A 23897-nucleotide genomic window follows, 5' to 3' on the forward strand; every position below is an offset into this window, starting at 1 on the left:
ACTTACACAGCCATGAGATCCAGGCTGGGCCAATCAGACTTCTCTGGGATTTTGCTTCTCTCTTTCCTGTGAAGCCGTTAGCTGGGATGATGTGAGCTGGAGCTGTCTGTGGCCTCACCCTGCCCCTGCCACGTGGAAGAAGCTGTGTGCAGAAGAGACAGAGACAGAGAGAGCTCTAAGAGGTCAAAGGATATGCCTTAGTCCCTGGATTCAGCTGTGTCTGAAGCCAGTGCTATCACGCCTGGCCTTTTCCATTACCAGAGCTGCTAGATGCCCTTTCCCTTGAACTAGCTTGGTTGGGCTTTTGTGGCTTGTGACCAAAAGCCCCTGACTGACACACCAGCCTTCATTTCTTTATTCATTTAATCAACAGTCAACATTTCCTTTGAGCCAGGTAATTCTGGAAGATGGGTACTGTTACTATGCTGATTTCATAAGTGGGGAACTGAGGCCTGGAGAATTTAAGCAACTTGCCCAAGGTCATTTAATTAGTAATTGTGGCACTGGGATTGAACCTGTCTCTGTCCGTTTCCAAACAGTCAGCTTGCTCTAGCCAGGAGCTGCTATGAAGTTATCCTGGCAGAGTCTGGCGAGAGTAGAGGCCAGCTTCTCTTAGACATTAATAATAATTATAATAACAACAGCAACAACAACAACATGTAATGAAGACTCATGATGTGCCACACAGTATTCCAAACACGTGACATGGATTCTCCTCTTTAGGTGCTTCTATATATTTTTTAATTCCCATTTTTTAGATAGAAATACTGAACTTCAGAAAGATGAAGTGATTTGCCCAGCATCTTGCAGCTAGGAAGTGATGGGTTGAGATTTTCTCTTGGCAACAATTTCCACAGGAGGGTCAGAGCACGGGGCTAGGATTGGGTCTATTCTGTTCCTCAGGAGAGCAGAGCCTCCCAGGCCATCCCTGTGCCAAGCGCTGGTGTTAAATGCCCGATGACCGGCCAGGTGCCTCCTCCCTCCCTGGTCTTCAGAGCTGCTGCGTCAGGGGCCTGACTGATTTCCCAAAAGCAGAGCCTCAAGGGTTGGACATGAGAGGATATAAGTCATAGTGTGATTCTCAGAGTGAGTTTGACTTGTGTGTGACTGACTTCAGACAGCGGTGGGAGGGGAGGGTGGGAGTGATGCGGAGGGTGGAAGTGAGGGGTAGGAGTGGGAGTGCGGAGAGGCTGGTGCTAAGAACGCAGGTTCTCTTTGGGCTGGAGGCACAGGCTTATGTTTGGTCTCTGGTGGCATCATACTCCTCACAGTGGTGCCTGTCACCCCAGGTTCTTCAGGGTTCCGGTCTCTTGAGGGTGTTGGGGGGCAGCTAATCTATTGCCTGCACACTTTCCCTCTTGGTAGGAAGTGTGCATCGTTACGGGGGTCTTCTAGAGCCAAAGTCTTACCCCAAAGATGAGGAGGCACAGGGGTGAAAACAGTAGAACAACAGATTCATCTTCCTGGGGCTCCCTGCAGGGACCAGGCTCACGGAAGACCCCAGAGAACCTGGGTAACTCTTTCAGGGGGGTCCTGCTCCCCTCCTGGGTCCCTCGGGTCCTCCCACCAGTGCCTTTGCCCGATGCTACTGCATTTCCTGTGCCCTGAAACACGCAGGGTTACCTTCCGGAGGACCCAGGCCACCCTGCTGTTCACTCACTTGGACTGGCTGTGTCCACTGCTGTCAACCCTCTGTGGAAGTTGTATTCAATTTAGCACTTGATGAAGCCCTGATATTTGCGTTTCCTCAAATTGCTTTAACTTTTCCACCTAATTTCAACCCCCTTTCCCTGAGTCTGCTCTGGTACCCCCTGCTTGACCGCAGGCCACACTTTTTGGGCCTCTCCTATGTACCCAGCCCTGTCACTCAGGCACAGAGGATCCAGGCTAAACACATGTATGTTGGCTCCAAGAACATCTCTCCCCTGCCTCAGCTCTGCGCCAGACGCTGCCTTGGCCCCAGGGCCAGGGAAGACGCTGCCTTGGCCCCAGGGCGAGGGAAGCCAGGGGAAGCTAGTGGAGTGTCCCTGATGCTTCCTATGAGTGAGGGTGGGGCAGGCCAGGCTGTGACAACAACCACACCCCCTTGAGACTGCAGGGGCTCTCAGCGACAAAGGCATGTTCCTCACCCCGACAGCTGTCCTGAGCCACAGGGGACTTTGCTTGTGTCTTCTCCATCCAGGACTCAGGCTGGTGGGGCAGCCACTACCTTGAATGCTGTTGGCCACCCTGGTGCAGGGAGTTCCAGCACCTCTGGGACCAGCAATCGAATGCCTCCCCCACCCCGCTTGCACGTCCCTCTAGCTTACAAGAGCCTTGAGGAGAACCGCCCTAATGACCACCCCAACACCTGGAATCTAACGAATGTGAAACGGAAGCTGTTCCGGGCCAAGCCCAGTCTACTCCCTCTTGACCAGTAGTGGCATCTTCCACCCACAGGCTCAGGCCTGGAGTCATCCCTGTTCCTTCTTTCCCTCCTTCCCACGAAGCCTTGTGGGGGAGCTAACTGGGCGCCTCCCATCACCGCTGCCTGGTCTTTTGCACGGGCACCACAGCACTTCCTGTTGTGCTTCATGATTCCAGGCTCCTGGCTAGTTAGTTGCTGACTCTCCATGGAGCAGTCAAAAGGATCCTTTCCCCTCCATCCACTTAAAAAAAAAAAAAAAAAAAAGCTTTTTTTTGATTTGGTTTTGTTTTGTTTTTCTGAGACGGAGTCTCACTCTTTCTCCCAGGGTGGAGTGCAGTGGCACGATCTCCGCTCACTGCAAACTCCACCACCCAGGTTCAAGTGATTCTTCTGCCTAAACCTCCTGAGTAGCTGGGATTACAGGTGCCCACCACCATGCCAGTCTAATTTTTGTATTTTTAGTAGAGACGGGGTTTCATTATGTTGGCCAGGCTGGTCTTGAACTCCTGACCTCAAGTGATCCACCCACCTCAGCCTCCCAAAGTACTGGAATTACTGCAGTGTGAGCCACTGCACCTGGCCTAAAAAAAGTTTTTATTGAAACATAATTCCAAAACATAAAATTGACTTTTTTTTTTTTTTTTTGGAGATGGAGTCTTGCTTTGTCACCCAGGCTGGAGTGCAATAGCTCTATCTCAGCTCACTGCAACTTCCACCTCCTGGGTTCAAGCGATTCTCCTATCTCAGCCTCCCAAGTAGTTGGGACTACAGGCGCACACCACCACACCCAGCTAATTTTTATATTTTTAGCAGAGACAAGATTTCACCATGTTAGTCAGGCTGGTCTCAAACTCCTGACCTCAGGTGATCCACCCACTTTGGCTTCCCAAAGTGCTGGGATTACAGACATGAGCCACCATGCTCGGCCTAAAATTCACCATTTTAAAGGGAACACTTCAGCCATTTTTAGTATAGTCACTATGTTGTACAATCATCACTACTATCTAATTCCAGAACATTTCCATGACCCCAGAAAGAAGCCCTGTACCATTAGCACTTGGTCCCATTCTCCCCTCTCCCAGCCCTTGGCAACCACTGAGCTGCTGTCTCGATGGGTTTGTCAATTCTGGGTATTTCATTTAAGTGGAGTCACACACGATGTGGCCTTGAGTGACCGGCTGCTTTCATCTATCCTGGTGCTTCCAGGGTTTGCCCATATTGCAACGTGCATCAGAATGTCATTCCTTTTGATGGCTGAGTGCTATTTCATTGCATGGACATACCACATGCTGTTAATCAAAAGGTTCTTTTTTGTTTTGTTTGTTTTGTTTTGAGACAGAGTGTTGCCCTGTCACCTAGGCTGAAGTGCAGTGGCACAATCATAGCTCTCTCCAGCCTTGGACTCTCGGACTAAAGTCATCCTCCTGCATAGCTGAGACTACAGGCATGCTCTACCACACCTGGCCAATTTTTAAAATTTTTATAGAGATGGGGTCTTGTTATGTTGCCCGGGCTGGTCTCAAATTCCGGGGCTCAAACGACCCTCCCACCTCAACCTGCCAAAGTGCTGGGATTACAGGCTTGAGAAACCGTGCCTGGCCAAAAGGCTCTTTTAAAGGCAGGATCAGGTTCTACCATGTCCCTTCCCACAACTCTATAATGGCTCCTCTGGCAATGACAGCAAACCCCACACCCCTCTGCTGGCCCCAAGAAGCTGCAAAGCAGACCCCTCCTGTGTCTGAGCTCTCTGCTTTTCTCCCGGTCATCCCCTGGGTTTCAGCAGCTGTGGCCTGGCTTACCCTCGAGGTGGTCAGACTCACAGAAGCTTCAGGACCTTGGCAGTGGCCTCTGAAGCCTGTGTCTGGAATGGTCACTCTCATCCTATTTTGTTTGTTTGCTTTTACTTTTTATTACGGAAAACTTTCAGAGACAGTGGAGACACTATCAAACAATGAACCCTTCTCCCCAATGCATCATGTTGAAGCAAAAACCAGACATCTTGTCATTTATTCTGTTGATATTTCAGCTTTATCTCTAAAAAAAATTCTTCCTCAAAACATAACCACCATGCTTTTATCAAACCTAAGAAATAAACCTTATTCTGTTAATATCATCCAAATCTAGTCAGTGTTCCAATTTTCCCCATTGGCCCATACATTTTTTAAATGCAAGGTTTCAATTTATTTTTATGGAACTTTTACGTGGAACACTGTGGGTTCCTGCCCGTCTCCAGAATTAGGTGGCTTGTTAATGCAGCTAAAGTATTCTTTTATTTTATGCTTCTGCCTTGTTTGTTCTGTAAGTTAACACATCATATTTTTCTCTCTCTCTGTCCTTGCAATTGAGGTGGTGAAGAAACTGAGTTGCATCTACTTTAGAGTAGGGCTTTGCTGATTGTATCTTCAATGTGTCATTTAATATGTTCTCCTGTCCCTTCCTCTTGCAAAATGGCAGTTAGGTCTAGAGGCTTGATCACAGTCAGGTGAGATATTTAGCAAGCATACATCAAAGGCAATGCAGTATGCTTTCTTTGGGAGGCTCATAATGACATGCTATCTCTTTTTGTGAGTTTAGCCAGCCACTGATGAGCATAGCATAGATGCTTTAACTCATAAGGGCATGTATAATGGTGGTATTGGATCCAGTGGTCCAATGGAGGTGGTTTTGCCCCCAAGAGAGATTTGGCCATGACTGGAGACATTTTTGGTCTGAGGAGATGCTACTGGCATCTGTTGGGCAGAGACCAGAGAAATGCTCTCAAACATCCTATGATACACAGGGTACTCCCATACTCCCAGCAGTTGCCCAGCCCGGATGTCACTATCTCCAAGGTTGAGAAACCCTGAGAAACCCTGTCCTAATCCAGCACCCTTTCTTTATGGTAGACTGAGTCCCTTCTTCATTGATCTGTGTAAATATCCACACAGGTTGGGGCTACCCAGTGAGCATAAAGTACATCCTTGTCCGTTGACTTTGGGCTTGTTTGGGCCAGTGGGATGTTAGCAGGCCTTATGTGATCAAAGACTTGAACTGTGCCCTTCCTCTGCTTACTTTTTAAAAATATAAGCACAGCTGGACCCAGTGGCTCACGCTTGTAATCCTAGCACTTTGGGAGGCTGATGGGAGGATCACTTGAGTCCAGGAATTTGAGAGCAGCCTGGCAACAAAGTGAGACACTGTTTCTACAGAAAATGAAAAAATTCTGGCCAGGCACAGTGCCTCACACCTGTAATCCCAGCACTTTGGGAGGCCAAGGCAGGTGGATCACCTGAGGTCAGGAGTTCAAGACCAGCCTGGCCAACATGGTGGAACCCCATCTCTACTAAAAATACACAAAAATTAGCCAGGCGTGGTGGTACATGCCTGTAATTGCAGCTATTCGGGAGGCTGAGGCAGGAGAATTGCTTGAACCTGGGAGGCAGAGGTTGCAGTGAGCCGAGATCGCACCATTGCACTACAGCCTGGGCAACAAGAGTGAAACTCCATCTCAAAAAAAGAAAAAAAAAAAAAAAAGAAAAGAAGAAAGAAAAAGAAAAAGTTAGCCAGATATGGTGGTGCACACCTGTAGTCCCAGCTACTTGGGAGGCTGAGCCCAGAGAATCACTTCAGCCCAGGAGTTAGAGGTTAGTGCTATGATCCCACCACTGCACTTCAGCCTGGGTGACAGAGTGAGACCTTGTCCCTGCACAGCAGTTTACACAGATTCCCTCACTCCTGTGTACAGCTGCATAGCTCTCCTCCTTCATGGGGCTGTGCTATTGCGTATTCAACCACTCCCTTATTAATCCTACTTGGTTGTTTCCAGTCTTGCTTTTACGGATAGAGCTGCTGTGAATAAACTCGTGCAAACATCTTTTCATATTCTCACCAGAGTATTTTTGTTACTGCAGAGATTTTCTTGACTGTAATCTTATTCAGAATTCATATTAAATAAATGTCACCTCCTCAGAATGGTCCTCCTTGATTGCACTGGCCAAAGTGGCCACTCTGCTCCCCAAGTCATTGTTGAATGTATCCTTTGCCCGGCATTATTTTATATGTCTTACCCGGGGTATCCTTATCCTTTGCCACTGCATAAGCGTCTCGAAGGTGGGGACTTTGTCTTATTCTCTACACCCCCACCCCGCCATAGCACCAAAGCTTAGCACAGTACCTTGCTGAGGAACTGAAGTGGTTCCCAGGATGTGAAACTTTCAGGTTTTTTTTTTTTTTTTTTTTGAGACAGAGTCTCACTGTGTCACCCAGGCTGGAATGCAGTGGTGCATCTTGGCTCACTGTAACCTCCACATACCAGGTTCAAACGATTCTCTTGCCTCAGCCTCCTGAGTAGCTGGGGCTATAGGCAGGTGCCACCACACCTGGCTAATTTTTTTGTATTTTTAGTAGAGATGGGGTTTCACCATTTTGGTCAGGCTGGTGTCGAACTCCTGACCTCAGGTGATCTGCCTGCCTCGGCCTCCCAAAGTGCTGGGATTATGGGCGTGAGTCACTGTGCCTGACTGAGACTTTCAGTCTTAAAACTGGGATGGGGACAATTTGGTCACCCTACCTGTCACATAATAGGTGCTCATTAAATATTTATTGAACGAATTTATGGGAATTGGTGGTAAGTATATCTTATTTGACCTACACAGCATCTAATTAAATGTGTTTTCATTAGACAGATTTTACAAACCAGAGTATTTCATATAAAAATCTGAATTCCTGCTTTCTGGAAAAATCAGCTGGTCTCATAACACAGGGCCTGCATTTCCACAGAGCAGCCGTTGACAGCAGTTGGACTTTGGTTGTCTCTGTAGATAGCACCTGTGCCTGCCAGTTCCTGGTGGTGCCTACCACTCACACTCCGCTCACCTCCTGACCTGCTTGACCTTGTTAGGCAGGCGTTTGGGTTTTTTGTGGCCTGATGGTCTAGTGGTTAGCTTCACAAACCTTTGAACCAGGCAGATCTGGATGTAGGCCAGGGCAGGGATGCCTACTAGTTCTGCAACCCAACCATGGCTGGTTCCCCAAGCTCTCTGGACCTCAGTTTCCTTGACTTCACTTCTGACCCTTCTCCTAAGGGTTAAGGCACTGTCTCTAGACACCCCTCTTGAAATGTGAATATCTTACCAGGTTGGAGGATGTAGTAATCCGTTATTTCTCCTTTCCCGATTCCCTGCCCTACCACCATCCTCTGGGAAAGCTGGGCCCTGGAGGGCCTGGAGTTCCTCCTTCCCCCATCACATGGTGGGGACACCGAGCTCAGGGCCGGACCCAGCCAGGAGTGCGAGTTGTTGTTTAAGACTCAGCGTTCCCCAGGCTAATCAGGGAAACAGGAACCCCAGTGTGGGTCATCCCGTAAGATATGTGCCTGGGGCTGGGGCTGGAGACTAGAGGTGGGAAGGGAGAGGGCGCCTGGGGCAGAGGCTGGCTGGGCTGCAGGATGAGGAGCAGGGGCTGACACAGGGGGCGGGTCCTTCTGTTCCAGGCTCAGATCCCTCTTAAAATGCAAATCCCCTGGGAGGGCCAGGCAGAGCTGTTTTCAGTTTCTCGTGCTGCTCTGGAAAATGGAAGATTTGAGGCCCTGGAAGCCTGAAATTGGGACTTAGACCCACTCCGCGGGTGCCCCTCCTCATCCCCAGTGACCATGTGGGTGCTGCTGCTGCTGCTGGAGACGGGCCTCAGGGCTCTGACTCTGGTGGAGCTGAATGGACCATCCTGGCTCCAGGCTCCCTCTGGGAATCCCCTCCTTCCTTCCCAGCTGAGCTGCCCCTCTTCCAGGAAGTCTTCCCTAAGCATTCCATCTGGGGAGGCATCCTCGCTCTGAATTTCCCCCACCAGAGTGTGGCTTATTCTCTTGTGACTGCCGTACTTGTCTGTTTCTCCAGGAGGGTTGTGAATTCCAGTGGCGCAGGGGCTGTTGTTTACCTTGTTCACGGCCATCCCCCTTCCACCCAGTGTCTTGCCCAGTGTCTGTACATAGCAGACGCGAAGTGTGTGTGAATGAGTGGAGAAAGACACATTCCACTCCTGTGTAGTTCAGCCAGGCCTGCAGTGAAGGCCAGAGAGGGGCGGGAGCCATGGAGGCAGAGCTCAGAAAGGAGAAGAGATTCCTCCAGCTTGGACAGGTGCCTCCTTGCCAAAGCCCGTGCCCGTGGTGGCCTTGCAAAGTCACCCCAGTTGCTGCCTTTGTAGTCCGTGGCCAGTGTGGGTAGGAATGTCTCCAGCTTGGGTGCTGGTGGGCTCCCCAGCCGAGGTCTTCCTCCCCAGAGGGTGGGGTCTTGGGTTCCTCCCTGGAAGGTGGCCCAGCCTTATTTATTTATTTATTTATTTTGAGACAGGGTCACTCTGTCACCCAGGCTGGAGTGCAGTGACACAAACACAGATCATTGCAGCTTTGACCTCTTGGGCTCAAACGGTCCTCCCACTTCTGCCTCCCAAAGTTCTGGGACCACAGGTCTGGCCCACCATGCTTGGCTAATTTTTTAATTTTTATTTTGTAAAGATGGGGTCTGACCATGTTGCCCAGCCAGGTCTAGAACACCTGGGCTGAAGCGATCCTCCAGCCTTGGCCTCCCGAAGTGCTAGGATTACAGGTATGAGCCACCATGCACAACCCACCCAGCCTCTTAAATAGCCCAGAGAGCAGTACTGGGTTGGGGGAAGGAGAGGGAAGTGTGTGTGTGGCTAGAACCGCTGGTCCCCCCCGCCATGGAAAATTCAGGACCCAACCCTATGCCTCCTCATGGATGAGCACATCTGCCAGGGGTTTTCCTTCCTCTCCTCTTCCCACGAGTGGGTCCCTGTCTCTCTGGCCTTTTCTCCCAAACCTACTCAACTAGGTAGAAGACTCTGGTCAATTGTTAACCTCGGAGCCTGCCTGGTAGAGGAAGGCAGTCCCAGTCACCTTTACCCAGTCAAGATACCTGCAGGGGAGCACACACCCGTCTGCTGAGGATTCTCCCTGAGCAAGCCAAGAACACTTATGCTGCAGGTGTAAACGCTTTCCTGGCAGGCTTGTCCTTGACCGGGCTCTTGGGTCCACAGCTGTGCAGACCTGCAGCTGTCAGCTGCTGGCTGCGTGGGGGAAATATTGCAGCTTTTCTCCGTTTCTTTTCCCCATTCCTCTCTATTGAATTGAAAAAGGGAGGTCATAAATGTGGCAGGTTCATTAACTAGGAAATACACTCCAAACCACACAAATGAAATTCAACCGACTGGCAAAATAACATTTTTTATTGCTTTGCTCTTGATGGGTGAGAAGAAGGTTTTTGTTTCCGTCTTCGTGTGGTTCTGAGCCTCTCTCCATTGTGGGCATTGCTGGCAGCTCCTGTTGGCCTTGGCCTTGGACTGATCAAGTGTGGTTCCAAAGAGTCCTTCGTGGGGCTGGAGAGCAGGACAGGGAAGCTGAGGCCCAGAGAAGTTCCTTATTCCAGGTCACTCTAAGACTTTGGGTGTATGAGCTTTTAAAGATCCTGTGAAAATATCTGAGACCTTAAAATAGTCATTGGCTACCAAATGGGAAAAGAAAACTGTGAAATCGAAATTAATAAATGTTAAATGTCTACAAAATGTAACATTAGGTCAACTGCATTAATTACCACTTTGGGTATTCATAAATGTGTCATTATGTGTGAAAGCAATTTGTCAGCTACATTTTCTTACTTGGTAAGAATTCCCAAGTAGACAAGAGAATGGATGAGAAAGCACAGCCAACTGCCAATTAAATCAGTGCCTGGTAGCCAGACAATTCCAAAAGCAATATCATAAAAACCCTTTTAAAAATTGTTGGCAAATATGTTCTATTGCGTGTGGGCCGTTACTGGACGTTGTTTGCTTTGATACTGGGGAGGGCTTTAAAAGTCCTTTTGTGTTGGGCCTGGCCCAGGTCTAGGGCCCGCCGCTGGCTTTGATGAAGTCTCAGTCAGAGCCTTTCTGGTACCTTCACTGCCAGGGACCCCTCACCATGGCTGAGAGAGGAGCTCAGAGGAGGAGCCCGGAAGAAGCCGCGAAGGAGCCGGCCGCAGCCCCTCCTGCCCCTTTGATTCCGTCATCGTGGTCCCTCTGCCATCTCCTCATTAAAAAAAACTCTTTGGAACCAAGCTGCATAGACAATATTGGGATTAAAGCCATGAGCTTGACTGGGGGAAAGTGAGGTCTTGGGAGAGTCTCAAAGGTTGGGTTTGGCCCGGCTCAGCTGAACAGAGGTGTCTTGGAACTGGTCCAAGAAAGGACGCCTATGACTGGACTGGTGGGCCATCTCCAGTCCAGCATCAGATCTTTGTCTGGTTCTTCCAAGAAGAGCTGTGTGATCTTGGGTGAGACACTAACCCTCTCTGAGTCTTAATTCCTTCACTTGACAACTGAGAGGATTGGATCATCCCTTTAAGTCTGAGAGCAAGAAAGGGCAGCTTGAAAATGGAAACCTCTTCATTTTACAGGTGAAAAGAATGAGGCCCAGAGAGGGGAAGGGATCTGTCCAAGGTCACACAGGGAGCTAGGATCAAAGCAAGGCCAGAAACCCATCCTGATCCCCTGGTTCCCACCATGTCATCTCACCTCCCACATCTATTTCTACTTCCCACTGCAGGGCCTTCCGCTGGGGAGACCAAGGGACCCAGCCCCTGTGGTGGCCAAAAAGCAGGTGACCTCTAATCATTTCCCCAAGAGACTGTCTCTCCATCACTTCCCTTACACCTGAGAGAGGTCAGGACTTGGAGCCAGAAACCTGGGCTTCACACATCCTTAATGAATGTGTGACCTTGGGCAAGGCATTCAACCTCTCTGAGTCTGTTTTCTCATCTGCAAAATGGAGCAGTGGTGCCCTGTACCCATCCTGAGGGGTGGCAGCAGCTCCCTGGCTTCCATTTCCTGAGACCTGGACCTTCTCTGCAGGAGGCACCCACCTGTCCATCCGGGAGAGATGCAATTACATCTGTGATTTGGCACACAGGAACCACTTCATCTGGAGAGAGCAAACAAGAGCATGGCTCCTGGTGCCAGCAGTTACACATACCACCTTCCAGTTACAAATACCACCCCTCCCTCTCCCAGGAAGCCCCAGAAGCCCAGGCTTGCAGTGGCACCTGCTGCTGCTGGTAACTGGCTCAGTTCTGGTTCCATGTCGCCCCCATGCTCCCCTCAGTCCCCTCCCGACTCTGATCAAAGAGTGGAGCCCTGAATGTTGCCAGGAGTCTCCTGATTGGCTCCTTTGGTGGGTGAAGGCCCTGCTCCCTAGGGTGGGGTTGCCAGGGGTGGGGCTTCCAGGGCAGGGGGCCTGGGCACCTGGCGCCTGACCATGCCTTTTCTGGGTAAGGGGTTGCAGGGAGCAGCAATGTGTTTTAGCTTTGACCAGCTGACATCGAAGAACATTCTAGACAATGCTGAGCACAGACAATCTGGAAGGAAATGAAATTGGATGGAGATTATTCCCCAAGGAAATGTGTGGCCCTCTGCCTCATTCCAAAACTAATTCAAAGATGAAATCAAACGAACACTGAGATTTCTTGAGCACTTACTAGGTGCCAAACACCGTGCTGAGCTTTTGACCTGCACTGTCTTATTTAACCTTCACCACAGCCCTCTGAGGATAGGCACTGTTATTGTTCCCATTTTATAGGTGAGGAAGCTGAGGCTCAGGCCACTAGCCTAAGGCCATGCAGCTTGAAAGTAGCAGAGCAGGGATTTGAAGGCAGACCAGGGTCTCCAGGGCCCCAGCCCCCAACCACTAGGTGATATTGCCCCCGCTGACACTTTGGCCTTCAACACCGTGGGACCCCAGAATCCTCCTGAGACTCCATCCTTGGATGGCCATCCTTCCCCTCTGGGCCCCCTGGTTCCCCCGGAACTGGGCCTGATGCTGGCGGAGAGGGCTCAGCTGCCTCCCCTGGGACTGTTTCCTGCAGGACTATCAGCCCCTGGAGGCCTCCAGGCCCGGCCCTGACACCGGCCCAGTGCGCTCACCAGTTCCGCTCTTGCAAGCAGGGAGCTGGAGACATGGAGGGATGAGGAGCCAGAGGCCTGTGGGCAGAGGTCACGTGGAGAGGCTCCAGGAGAGGCCCATCGGGTTAACGAAAATCTGTCCCTGCAATGTTGGCAGCAACAAGACTGTGATTATTTCTCTGCCTTAGACCCCTGGCCTTGCCCTATTGACAGGATTCAGTGTCATTGATTGGCAGAGGCTCTTGGAAGAGCCAGAGGGGCAGGCAGGTCGATGGCCCAGGGTTTGGCGGGGCTTTCCCTGCGCAGCGGTCAGGCAGAGATGGTGGATTTGGCTCAGGCCCCAGCTGTGGTCCTGGGTGGCATTTCAGACCTGTCTGAAGAGGAGAAAGGGATGTGCTCCCAGGAGGCCCTGTTACGGGAATCCTGTTTCTGTGGCTCCCTCCGCATCTCCTTCTGCACGGACCATCTGGGTAGGTTCCCCAAGGCACAGGGTCTGCTCCCCTTGGCCTATCTGACCCACCCTTTCTCTCTCTCTCTCTCTCTTTTTGAGATGAAGTCTGTCTTTGTTGCCCAGGCTGGTCTCGAACTCCTGGCCTCAAGCTATCCTCCTGCCTCAGCCACTGTGCCTGGCCACAGCCCTTCTCTTTAGGCCTCCCCACTGCTTGCTCAGAACCTGCTGAAGCTGCCAGCTCTTCTTGTGTGAATCTACTTCCTCTTCTCATTCTTCAGCCCCTTCTCAGGGAGCACACTAAGATTCCCACATGGCTGGGCGCGATGGCTCATGCCTGTAGTCCCAGCATTTTGGGAGATGAGGCAGGCAGATCACTTGGGGTCAGGAATTTGAGACCAGCCTGGCCAACATGGCAAAACCCCATCTCTACTAAAAATACAAAAATTAGTCTGGTGTGGTGGCACATGCCTGTAATCCCAGCTACTCAGGAGGCTGAGGCAGGAGAATCGATTGAACCCAGCAAGTGGAAGTTGCGGTGAGCCGAGATTGTGCCACTGCACTCCAGCCTGGGCAACAGCATTGAGACTCCATCTCAAAAAAAAAAGAAAGAAAGAAAGAAAGAAAGAAAGAAAGAAAGAAGAAAGAAAGAAAGAAAGAAAGAAAGAAGAAAGAAAGAAAGAAAGAAAGAAAGAAAGAAAGAAAGAAGGAAAGAAAGAAAGAAAGAAAGAGAAAAGATTCCCGCATCCAACTCCCAACACCCTCCTGCGTCCCATGCCCTTTGGTCATCCCCACCTGGCCAACCCCAGGGCCCTCAGACTCAACACAGCCCAGCAGGACCCACTGTCTTCCTTCTATAGACCTCCCCGCTGCACAGCTTGCTCTGTCCCGAGTTTCGCCCCAAGTGAATGGCAGAGACCCACACTTTCTAGACACACAGGTGAGCTGAGTGTCTCAGTGGTGTCCAGTTAGCATGATGTGCTCAGTACTGGGATGGAAGTGGCTGGGAGTGAGGTGAGAGGGGTCCAGTGGTCAGGGGAGCCCTCTCTGAGAAAAGGACTTTTGTCCTGAGAGCTGAATGATGAGACAGAGCTGGCTTTTCAAGGAGCTGGAGGAAGTTTTCTGAACAGGAGAACTAGCAAGTGCAAAGGCCCCGAGGTACAGGCAGCAAAGCCGGCGTGTTTAGGAAGTGACAGGAGAGTCAGTGCGAGGTGAGGGTCGTGGCTGAGGAACGATGCCTGGGGTGACGTCAGAGAAATCAGCAGGCAGAGCTCGAATTGTCTCCAGAATTCAGCGGGAGGTGTTGGAAGCAAAGGTAACATCATCTGATTTATATTTTAAAAGGATCCTGGCCGGGTACGGTGGCTCATGCCTGTAATCCCAGCACTTTGGGAGGCTGAGGCAGGCGGATCACCTGAGGTCAGGAGTTCGAAACCAGCCTGGCCAACATGGAGAAACCCCGTCTTGACTAAAAATACAAAAATTAGCCAGGCATGGTAGCACTCGCCTGTAATCCCAGCTACTCGGGAGGCTGGGGCAGTAGAATCACTTGAACCCGGGAGGTGGAGGTTGCAATGAGCTGAGATCACGCTACTGCACTCTAGCTGGGCAACAGAGCAAGACTCCATCTCAAAAATAAAATAAAATAAAAATAAAATAAAATAAAATAAAATAAAAAAATAAAAATAATAAAAGGATCCTGGCCATGCACAGTGGCTAATCTCAGCACTTTGGGAGGTTGAGGCAGGAGGATAGCTTGAGGCCAGGAGTTTGAGACTAGTCTGGGCAACACAGCAAGACCCTATCTCTACAAAAAATTTTAAAAGTAGCTGTATGCAGTTGCACACATCTGTGGCCCTAGCTACTTGGGAGGCTGAGGTGGGATGGTCACTTGAACCTGGGAGGTTGGGGCTGCGGTGAGCTGTGACTGAGCCACTGTACTCCAGCCTGGGTGGCAATATCAATATTTTATTTATCGTAAATCAATAAATGAAATAATAGAAGGATCCCTCTGGCTGCTGTTGGGAGGTAGAGCTGGAAGCATTTAGGGAGTTGACTTGGAGAAGGAATGGTGGGCCAAGGGTGTATTAGGAAACAGTGAGAACAGGGACGTATTTTGGAAATGGAGCCAGTGGAATTTGCCAGTTTGACACAGAGGTTGGGACAAAGAGAGGGATCAGGATGATGCCTGAGCAGCTGAGATGGGGAAGAGGGAGGGAGGGGTGGGTGCAGAAGGAAATAGAAATTCCTGTTTTGAATTCCCATTGTGGTGAGCATTTCAAACAGGCATCTGCAAATCTGAGCCTGGAGCTGAAGAGAGATGGCAAGGCTGCAGGTGTGCGCATCGCTGGGTACACAGGACCTCACTGCCTGGTGTCATGCTTGTGCTCCCCTGCTCACTCCTGTGCTTCCCATTGGACTGTGAGCCCCCTGAGGGCTGGACGGGGGCTTATTATTGTTATACCCCCTGGGCTGTGGGGCAGAAGCTACTCAATAAATAGTTCAGGAATGAATAAAGGCATAAATATTGATTTCACTTATCCATTTAAAAGTGTTTGCTGAGTGCTTACTCTGTGCCTGTTTCTGTTTTAGGGGCTGGAAATATGGCCGTGAGTGAGACAATGTTCCTGCAACTTAGATTTCAGTGGGTGAGGCAGGCCAGAAGCAAGCTAACAAATATATAATGTAATGAAGAACAACGACAAGAACTAGGAACAAAAATTAAGCAAGATAAGGAGATAAAGAGGCCTAGCGATGCTCCTTGGCAGGAGGTTAGAGGAGCCTCCTTAAAGAGAGGACATTTGAATGGAGACTTGCGTGAGGGGTCAGCACTGTGGTTGTCTTGGCAGCAGGAACAGCATGTGCAAAGGCCCTGGGGCCGGGACAAAGATGTCTGTCCGTGTGCTGCTCAGGGCAGACACATGTGGGGGCTGACGGGGGTAGGTGAGGGTCTTCCTGTTTCTCACTCTCAGGTGAAGTACATTCCCTTGACTAAGCAGTTAGAGATGGAGGTTTGAAAATTCACCAGCAGGAGCATTTTTTCTTTTTCCATAATTTCTAGGTTCAAGAAGAGCCACTGAGTAAAAAGGTCAAGAGCCTCTTGTAGGGAAAGAGAACAGGAGAGGCAGGCAGGACTCTCAGTCTCCTCAGGGCCCATCCTGTCATTGGGGGTGGGGCGCGAGTTAAGCTCAGAGACACAAAGTTCCTTGATGAAGGCGCCTTGTAATAGCGCGCCCGTCTTGATGCGGCTGTTATCCACAATCACGGAGGCACCTCCGACTACACCGCCTGAGTGCTGGAACGCCTCTACTCTAGAAAGCTTTTGCCCTGATTATGTTATTTTAGCTTCATGACATTCCCGCCTAGAGGAGGCGGGACACAGGAGCAGCACCCCGAGTTCTGCAATGTCAACTTCAGAGGGTGGAGGCAGATCTAAAGTCAGAGGCTTCGCACTCCCCACTCTTGGCTCCTCTCCCTTCCCCAGCAACCACCAAGGGGCATTTTGGGAAAACTGAGGCTGCCATCAGCTCCGTGTCTCAGTGGAGAAGCCTGCAGGGTGGTGGGAGGGCTGACGCAGAGGCCTGGTTCTCCGCCCCCAGCCTGTTTTCCGAAGCTGGATTTGGCTGGAGGGACTTGGATCAGATGTTGGGCCAGAAGGGACACAGGGAGGGATGCCTGTGGAAAGGGTGGGGGACAAGGGCCTCCCAACTTCCCAGAAGAAACAGTTGTTTTGTTTCCTGGTAACTGTGACCTTTTGAAAATGCTGTGCAAACCCATGTCTCCATTACCTCCTGGCCACACCTGTCCAGGTGCCTCTGTCCTCTGGCTCTCCCTCTGCAGTTGGCCTCCCCTCCATCCTGCCCAGGCCAGAAATCCTCGGGGAAGCTGCACACAAGTCACTGGAGTTGCTGGCTTCTGAGCGACGAGAGTCACAACTAGAGACAGGGCCGCCTTCACTTTAGAACTATGCTAACAGCAGCAACCGCAGCAGTAATAATAAAGCTGACGCTTCTCCTACCATATGGTGATGGACTGTTACTAATCCCATTTTACAGAGGTGGAAACTGAGGCTTGCAGAGGTTGGTGGCTTTCCCAAGGTCACATATTTAGGAAGAGTCAGAGGTGGGATTTGAACCCTCACCTGGCTGACCACCCTGCTTGTTCGGCCTGTGACTGAGCTCAGAGCCCTGTCACTCACTGGGGGCCATGACCACTGCCTCTCCTTGGGCCGCCTCTGGAGGTGGCTGTTGCTTTCAGGGCTCCCTGGCGCTGGTCTTCTAGATGCAGACAGGCTGCTTCCCCCCAGAACTGGGCAAACTATGCACAGGGACAAGCGTGGGCTCCAGGGATTGTGTGGAGCTAAACCAAATCCTCTCACTCTCCTACAAAACCCCTCACTCTCCCACAAAACCCCTCACTCTCCCGCCCCTCACTCTCCTGCAAAACCCCTCACTCTCCCACAAAACCCCTCACTCTCCCGCAAAACCCCTCACTCTCCTACAAAACCCCTCACTCTCCCACAAAACCCCTCACTCTCCCGCAAAACCCCTCACTCTCCCGCAAAACCCCTCACTCTCCCGCAAAACCCCTCACTCTCCCGCAAAACCCCTCACTCTCCTACAAAACCCCTCACTCTCCCGCAAAACCCCTCACTCTCCTACAAAACCCCTCACTCTCCTACAAAACCCCTCACTCTCCTACAAAACCCCTCACTCTCCCGCAAAACCCCTCACTCTCCTACAAAACCCCTCACTCTCCCGCAAAACCCCTCACTCTCCTACAAAACCCCTCACTCTCCTACAAAACCCCTCACTCTCCCGCAAAACCCCTCACACTCCTACAAAACCCCTCACTCTCCTACAAAACCCCTCACTCTCCCGCAAAACCCCTCACTCTCCTACAAAACCCCTCACTCTCCTACAAAACCCCTCACTCTCCTACAAAACCCCTCACTCTCCTACAAAACCCCTCACTCTCCTACAAAACCCCTCACTCTCCCGCAAAACCCCTCACTCTCCTACAAAACCCCTCACTCCCTACAAAACCCCTCACTCTCCTACAAAACCCCTCACTCTCCGCCCCTCACTCTCCTACAAAACCCCTCACTCTCCTCAAAACCCCTCACTCTCCTACAAAACCCCTCACTCTCCTACAAAACCCCTCACTCTCTACAAAACCCCTCACTCTCCCCGCCCCTCACTCTCCTACAAAACCCCTCACTCTCTCCTCCTACAAAACCCCTCACTCTCCTACAAAACCCCTCACTCTCCTACAAAACCCCTCACTCTCCTACAAAACCCCTCACTCTCCTACAAAACCCCTCACTCTCCTACAAAACCCCTCACTCTCCCGCCCCTCACTCTCCCGCAAAACCCCTCACTCTCCTACAAAACCCCTCACTCTCCTACAAAACCCCTCACTCTCCCGCAAAACCCCTCACTCTCCCGCAAAACCCCTCACTCTCCCACCACACCCCTCACTCTCTCGCAAAACCCCTCACTCTCCTACAAAACCCCTCACTCTCCTACAAAACCCCTCACTCTCCTACAAAACCCCTCACTCTCCTACAAAACCCCTCACTCTCCTACAAAACCCCTCACTCTCCCACCCCTCACTCTCCCGCAAAACCCCTCACTCTCCTACAAAACCCCTCACTCTCCTACAAAACCCCTCACTCTCCTACAAAACCCCTCACTCTCCCGCCCCTCACTCTCCTGCAATACCCCTCACTCTCCTACAAAACCCCTCACTCTCCTACAAAACCCCTCACTCTCCTACAAAACCCCTCACTCTCCTACAAAACCCCTCACTCTCCTACAAAACCCCTCACTCTCCCGCCCCTCACTCTCCCGCAAAACCCCTCACTCTCCTACAAAACCCCTCACTCTCCCACAAAACCCCTCACTCTCCTACAAAACCCCTCACTCTCCTACAAAACCCCTCACTCTCCTACAAAACCCCTCACTCTCCCACAAAACCCCTCACTCTCCCGCAAAACCCCTCACTCTCCCGCAATACCCCTCACTCTCCCGCAATACCCCTCCCTCTCCTCTCCCGCAATACCCCTCACTCTCCCACAAAACCCCTCACTCTCCCACAAAACCCCTCACTCTCCCACAAAACCCCTCACTCTCCCACAAAACCCCTCACTCTCCCACAAAACCCCTCACTCTCCTACAAAACCCCTCACTCTCCTACAAAACCCCTCACTCTCCTACAAAACCCCTCACTCTCCCGCCCTCACTCTCCTGCAATACCCCTCACTCTCCCGCAAAACCCCTCATTCTCCCGCAATACCCCTCACTCTCCCACAAAACCCCTCACTCTCCCGCAATACCCCTCACTCTCCCGCAATACCCCTCACTCTCCCACAAAACCCCTCACTCTCCCACAAAACCCCTCACTCTCCCGCAAAACCCCTCACTCTCCCGCAATACCCCTCACTCTCCCGCAATACCCCTCACTCTCCTACAGAACCCCTCACTCTCCCACAGAACCCCTCACTCTCCCGCAATACCCCTCACTCTCCCGCAATACCCCTCACTCTCCCGCAAAACCCTCACTCTCCCGCAAAACCCCTCACTCTCCCGCAAAACCCCTCACTCTTCCGCAATACCCCTCACTCTCCCGCAATACCCCTCACTCTCCCGCAAAACCCCTCACTCTTCCGCAATACCCCTCACTCTCCCGCAATACCCCTCACTCTCCCGCCCTCACTCTCCTGCAATACCCCTCACTCTCCCGCAAAACCCCTCATTCTCCCGCAATACCCCTCACTCTCCTACAAAACCCCTCACTCTCCTACAAAACCCCTCACTCTCCTACAAAACCCCTCACTCTCCTACAAAACCCCTCACTCTCCCGCCCTCACTCTCCTGCAATACCCCTCACTCTCCCGCAAAACCCCTCATTCTCCCGCAATACCCCTCACTCTCCCACAAAACCCCTCACTCTCCCGCAATACCCCTCACTCTCCCGCAATACCCCTCACTCTCCCACAAAACCCCTCACTCTCCCACAAAACCCCTCACTCTCCCGCAAAACCCCTCACTCTCCCGCAATACCCCTCACTCTCCCGCAATACCCCTCACTCTCCTACAGAACCCCTCACTCTCCCACAGAACCCCTCACTCTCCCGCAATACCCCTCACTCTCCCGCAATACCCCTCACTCTCCCGCAAAACCCCTCACTCTCCCGCAAAACCCCTCACTCTCCCGCAAAACCCCTCACTCTTCCGCAATACCCCTCACTCTCCCGCAATACCCCTCACTCTCCCGCAAAACCCCTCACTCTTCCGCAATACCCCTCACTCTCCCGCAATACCCCTCACTCTCCCGCCCTCACTCTCCTGCAATACCCCTCACTCTCCCGCAAAACCCCTCATTCTCCCGCAATACCCCTCACTCTCCCACAAAACCCCTCACTCTCCCGCAATACCCCTCACTCTCCCGCAATACCCCTCACTCTCCCACAAAACCCCTCACTCTCCTACAAAACCCCTCACTCTCCCACAAAACCCCTCACTCTCCCGCAAAACCCCTCACTCTCCCGCAATACCCCTCACTCTCCCGCAAAACCCCTCACTCTCCCGCAATACCCTTCACTCTCCTACAAAACCCCTCACTCTCCCGCAATACCCCTCACTCTCCCGCAATACCCCTGCTCTGGAAGCCCAGAGCTGGCAAGGCCCGTTCTGCATGCAGAAGTGTGGGGCAAGAAAAGGAATTTGGAATTTCAGATGCCTGTGGGAGTCCAGGGAGCTCCCCCAGGGACTCTGTCTTCTGCCCGCCCCTTTCCTGTTCCTTCCTCCACCTGCCCTTCCCTTTCACCTCCTCAGAGTCTTAAGTTGCTTAGCCTCAATCCAGGAGGCTAGGAGGCCAGGAGCAGAGCCTCCCGCTGCTGTGACTCTCCACAGTTTGTAGTTCTCAGCAGTTTCTCACACCCTGGGAGGGAGGCTGGTGGTGACACTCACGACCCACCTGGGAAGGGTCTGAGGTTCAGACAGATGAGGCACCCAGGATGGCACAGCCTGGCAGGGAAGAGCCAGGACTGGCAGCCTGCTCTTTGAATGATGGAAAGGAAGTGCTGGTAACAGATTCCACCAGCCAGTCCTGCCTGTGCTAAGACCATGTTCCCCTGGGAACAAATGGAAACTATCTAACATTTGTTGAATAATTGCTAACGTGCCAGTTCCAAGAGCTTTGCAGGTACTACGAATTCATTTCATTCCACCACAACCTGTGCGATAGGCACTGATCATCGCCATTGTACAGATGGGGAAACTGAGGCACAGGGAGGTTAACATCACACGGCTAGTGAGTAACACAGCCAGGATTCAAATGCAGCCTACCTCCAGAGAACTTCCAGGGTGGATGCTACAGTATTTGATACTGATTTATGGAAAGTATTTTAAGTGTAAAGTTAAATAAGTTTAAATTTTAAACTTGCCTTTATTGAAAAAAATGCAATGGTATGAAATTGGGAAGGTCTCGGAGGATCCGCCCTGTTTTTTTTTTTTTTTTTAAACCGGTATTGGGGGTTGGGTGGGGCAGCTGCCAAGGGGCAGGCTCCAGAGTCAAGTCAGGAGGTCCTGGATTTAGGTCCTGCGTCCCCCCTCATCAGCAGTGGGCGGATTACAGAACTTACAGTCTGTTTCCTCCTCTGTAAGGTAGAGATGATATACCTTCTACCTCATGGGGTTCTTGGGAGGATTAAGTTAGAAAATGCACATAAAACACATGGCGCAGTGTTTGACATATAGTAACAGTTCAATAAATGATAGCTTTTATTATTTTAAGAACTCTGCAACTTTTTGTGAGAATTTAGGTGGGGTGGTGGGGAGATCTCCAGGGCCTGTGTCCCCATTATATTGCTTGCATGACAAATCACCCCAAATCTTAGTGGCTTAAAACAACATCATTTATTTTGTTTAGTTTGGGTGCTCTGTGCGGCGTTAGCAGGGTGGCCTGCATTGGGACTGGGGCACCCACTTTCAAAATGGGCTACTCACCTGCCTGGTATGTCGGTGCCAGCTCAGCTGGGAGATGTCCACCAGTTCTCCTTGGCTTGGAAGCTGACCTTTCCCATCCCCCTCATTAACTCCCAGCCACATCCCTTCTCTCAGCTTATCGTGTCCCCTAAGCCATGGGTGCTGGAGCCACTGGTGGGCCTAAGAAGACTGGACCAAACATCATTGGAAGAAAACTGAGAGGAGGGAAAATTGAGACATTACATTTCAAGGGCTTTGACAGCATCCAGTTTACACCAGCTCACAAAACAGGCAGCAAGAAGATTCACAATAAAGATTCCATGAATTTGGAAAGAAATAGAAGAAGCTTTTAAAGCAACTCCTCTTTCATTAATAATAATGCTAATAAAATAAAAACAACAGCCTCCATTTATTTACTTATTTACTTATTTAGAGTTGGAGTCTTGTTCTGTCTTCCAGGCTGGAGTGCAGTGGCGTGATCACAGCTCACCGCAGCCTTGAACTCCCTGGCTCAAGCAATCCTCCTGCCTTAGTCTCTTGAGTAGCTGGGACTACAGGTGCACACCACCATGCCAGTTAAGTTTTAATTTTTTTTTTTTTTTTTAAACAGGGTTTTGCTATGTTGCCCAGGCTGGTCTAGAACTCCTGGCTTCAAGTGATTCTCCCACTTCAGCTTCCTGAGTCACTGGGATTACAAGCATGAGCTACTGTAAATAAACAAATGTCTAACCACCATTTATTGGGCAGGCTGCACCCCCACTTGTGGTGAGTAATTTATGAGCAGTTTTCTGACTTAATACTCTTGCCCCAAAGGGGCCTTAGGTAAGGCACTCTGGGTGACTTCTTGTACATCACCTCCTTGCTGATAAGCAGGGTTGGGTGGATGTGTGTTTGTGTGTGTGTGCGGGGAGGGCTGCACCCCTTTCCCTTCTCTGTAACTTGACCCTCAGGGTCAGTTGATTAGTGTCTGTTTCTCCTGTGGAACTGTCAGTCCCAGGAGAGCAAAACCAGTTTCTGTTTCTCTAACAGTTTCGTCTTAACTGCTCACGTGGCAGAACTTAATTCACATTTGTTGAATAAATAAACAAACCAGGCTGGGCGTGGTGGCTAACATCTGTAATCCCAGCACTTTGGGAGGCCAAGGTGGGTGGATCACCTGAGGTCAGGAGTTCGAGACCAGCCTGACCAATATGGAGAAACCCCATCCCTACAAAAAAAAAAAAAAAAAAAAAAAAAAAAAAAAAAAAACAACAACAAAAACTGGTTGTGGTGCTGTGCACCTGTAATCCCAGCTACTTAGGAGGCTGAGGCAGGGGAATCACTTGAACCTGGGAAGCAGAGGTTGCAGTGAGCTGAGATTGCACCATTGTACTCCAGCCTGGGTAACAAGAATGAAACCCCATCTCAAAAAAATATACATAATAACAATAAAATAAACAAACTAAAGGGTTCAGTTCTCCAGGACCTCTGACAGCCTCCCTTGGACCTTGGAGTGATGGTTCTCATGGAAGATCTAGAGTTTAAGTTTAACCAGTAATTAACTTGGAAGGAGGGACCTGAGCACCCTGGTCTCCAACTGCTGTAACTTTCCTTCTCTAGAAAGTCAGTTGTATTCTGATGACCAATTCCTGTGTAACAAACCAGCCCAAAACTTATTAGTTTACAGCAACAATTTGTTATTGACTCTCACATTTCTATGGGCTGATTAGACTCAATAGGGTGGATCTCTCTTGGGGTCTGTATTAGTCCGTTCTTGCATTACTATAAAGGAATATCTAAGACTGGGTAATTTATAAAGAAAAGAGGTTTAATTGACACACAATTCTGCTGGCTGTACAGAAAGCGTGATGCTGGCATCTGCTCAGCTTCTGGGGAGGCCTCGGGAAACCTACAATCATGGTGAGAGGTGAAGGGGGAAGCAGGTATGTCTTACATGGCTGGAGCAGGTGGAAGAGAGAGAGGCAGGGAAGGTGTTATACATTTTTTTAAACAACTTTATCTTATAAGAACTCACTATCATGAGAGTAGGACCCAGGGAGATGATGTTAAACCATTCATGAGAACTCCATCCCCATGATCCAATTACCCATCAGGCCCCACCTCCAACACTGGGGATTACAATTCAACA

The sequence above is a fragment of the Rhinopithecus roxellana genome, chromosome 12, assembly GCF_007565055.1.
Source record: "Rhinopithecus roxellana isolate Shanxi Qingling chromosome 12, ASM756505v1, whole genome shotgun sequence".
Taxonomy (NCBI): Eukaryota; Metazoa; Chordata; class Mammalia; order Primates; family Cercopithecidae; genus Rhinopithecus; species Rhinopithecus roxellana.